General features: G+C 47.8%; 4 non-coding genes across 4 annotated transcripts in view; all 4 read left to right on the top strand.

The window, feature by feature from the left end:
• TRNAL-GAG (transfer RNA leucine (anticodon GAG)) overlaps window positions 1-72 on the top strand; it is an 82-nt gene extending 10 nt beyond the window's left edge. Inside the window, exon 1 of the tRNA in view lies at window positions 1-72. This exon is cut by the window's left edge and continues 10 nt beyond it. This is a non-coding gene — a tRNA (tRNA-Leu).
• Window positions 73-304: 232 nt separating this feature from the next.
• On the top strand, window positions 305-386 carry TRNAL-AAG (transfer RNA leucine (anticodon AAG)). The gene has a single exon. It is a non-coding gene; the product is annotated as a tRNA-Leu (tRNA).
• Window positions 387-1,283: 897 nt separating this feature from the next.
• TRNAL-AAG (transfer RNA leucine (anticodon AAG)) lies at window positions 1,284-1,365 on the top strand. Its single transcript has one exon. It is a non-coding gene; the product is annotated as a tRNA-Leu (tRNA).
• Window positions 1,366-2,262: 897 nt separating this feature from the next.
• On the top strand, window positions 2,263-2,344 carry TRNAL-AAG (transfer RNA leucine (anticodon AAG)). The gene has a single exon. It is a non-coding gene; the product is annotated as a tRNA-Leu (tRNA).
• Window positions 2,345-2,500: the final 156 nt, after the last annotated feature.

The following is a 2,500-nucleotide window of genomic DNA, read 5'->3' as shown; positions in this document are numbered from 1 at the left end:
CCTAGCGGTCTAAGGCGCTGGTTTGAGGCACCAGTCTCTTCGTGGGCGTGGGTTCGAATCCCACCGCTGCCAAAGCTTTTATTGCTTCTCGACAAGGTCGTTCATCCAATGTATTGAATATTGCTATATAAAATAGTGCCAGCCATGGGTAGCGTGGCCGAGCGGTCTAAGGTGCTGGTTTAAGGAACCAGTCTCTTCGGGAGCGTGGGCTCAAATCCCAATGCTGCCAAAACTTTTATTTCTTCTCTACCTGATCGTTTGTCCAGTTCATTGAACATTACATTATAATATATTACCAACCATCGGTAGCGTGGCCGAGCGGTCTAAGGCGCTGGTTTAAGGCACCAGTCTCTTCGGGGGCGTGGGTTCGAATCCCACCACTGCCAAAACTTTTATTGCTTCTCGACAAGGTCGTTCATTTAATGTATTGAATATTCCATTATAAAATAGTGCCAGCCATCGGTAGCGTGGCCGAGTGGTCTAAGGTGCTGGTTTAAGGCACCAGTCTCTTCGGGGGCGTGGGCTCGAATCCCAACGCTGCCATAACTTTTATTGCTTCTCTACCTGATCGTTTGTCCAGTTCATTTACCATTGCATAATAATATATTACCAACCATCGGTAGCGTGGCCGAGCGGTCTAAGGCGCTGGTTTAAGGCACCAGTCTCTCCGAGGGCGTGGGCTGAAATCCCAACGCTGCCAAAAATTTTATTGCTTCCCTACCTGATCGTTTGTCCAGTTCATTGAACATTGCATTATAATATGTTACCCACCATCGGTAGCGTGGCCGAGCGGTCTAAGGCGCTGGTTTAAGGCACCAGTCTCTTCGGGAGCGTGGGTTCGAAGGCCACCTCTGCTATAACATTTATTTCTTCTCTCCCTGATCGTTTGTCCAGTTCAATTAACATTGCATAATAATATATATTACCAACCATAGGTAGCGTGGCCAAGCGTACAATAAAGGAAAAAAACGTAGCTTGGCCAAGTGGTCTGAGGCGCTGCTTTGAGGCACCAGTCTTTTCGGGGTCGCGGGTTCGAATCCCGCCGCTGCCAAAACTTTTATTGCTTCTCTACAAGGTCGTTCATCCAATGTACTGAATATTGCATTATAAAATAGTGCCAGCCATGGGTAGCGTGGCCGAGCGGTCTAAGGTGCTGGTTTAAGGCACCAGTCTCTTCGGGGGCGTGGGCTCAAATCCCAACGCTGCCGTAACTTTTATTGCTTCTCTACCTGATCGTTTGTCCAGTTCATTGAACATTGCATTATAATATATTACCAAGCATCGGTAGCGTGGCCGAGCGGTCTAAGGCGCTGGTTTAAGGCACCAGTCTCTTCGGGGGCGTGGGTTCGAATCCCACCGCTGCCAAAACTTTTATTGCTTCTCTACAAGGTCGTTCATCCAATGTATTGAATATTGAATTATAAAATAGTGCCAGCCATCGGTAGCGTGGCCGAGCGGTCTAAGGTGCTGGTTTAAGGCACCAGTCTCTTCGGGGGCGTGGGCTCAAATCCCAACGCTGCCTTAACTTTTATTGCTTCTCTACAAGGTCGTTCATCCAATGTATTGAATATTGCATTATAAAACAGTACCAACCATCGGTAGCGTGTCCGAACGGTCTAAGGCGCTGGTTTAAGGCACCAGTCTCTGCAGGGGCGTGGGCTCAATTCCCAACGCTGCCAGAAATTTTATTGCTTCTCTACCTGATCGTTTGTCCAGTTCATTGAACATTGCATTATAATATGTTACCAACCATCGGTAGCGTGGCCGAGCGGTGTAAGGCGCTGGTTTAAGGCACCAGTCTCTTCGGGAGCGTGGGTTCGAATGCCACCTCTGCTATAACATTTATTTCTTCTCTACCTGATCGTTTGTCCAGTTCAATTAACATTGCATAATAATATATATTACCAACCATTGGTAGCGTGGCCAAGCGTACAATAAAGGAAAAAAACGTAGCTTGGCCAAGTGGTCTAAGGCGCTGCTTTGAGGCACCAGTCTTTTCGGGGTCGTGGGTTCGAATCCCGCCGCTGCCAAAACTTTTATTGCTTCTCTACAAGGCCGTTCATCCAATGTACTGAATATTGCATTATAAAATAGTGCCAGCCATGGGTAGCGTGGCCGAGCGGTCTAAGGTGCTGGTTTAAGGCACCAGTCTCTTCGGGGGCGTGGGCTCAAATCCCAACGCTGCCGTAACTTTTATTGCTTCTCTACCTGATCGTTTGTCCAGTTCATTGAACATTGCATTATAATATATTACCAAGCATCGGTAGCGTGGCCGAGCGGTCTAAGGCGCTGGTTTAAGGCACCAGTCTCTTCGGGGGCGTGGGTTCGAATCCCACCGCTGCCAAAACTTTAAATTTTTTCTACCAGATCGTTTGTCCAGTTCACTTAACATTGCATAATAATATATAACCAACCATCAGTAGCGTGGCCAAGCGTACAATAAAGAAAAAAAGGTAGCTTGGCCAAGCGGTCTAAGGCGATGGTTTCAGGCACCAGTCTC

Source organism: Rhipicephalus microplus, chromosome 3, assembly GCF_043290135.1.
Source record: "Rhipicephalus microplus isolate Deutch F79 chromosome 3, USDA_Rmic, whole genome shotgun sequence".
NCBI lineage: Eukaryota > Metazoa > Arthropoda > Arachnida > Ixodida > Ixodidae > Rhipicephalus > Rhipicephalus microplus.
Note: the sequence above shows the minus strand (reverse complement) of the source record. Positions and strands in the feature narration are given on the sequence as shown.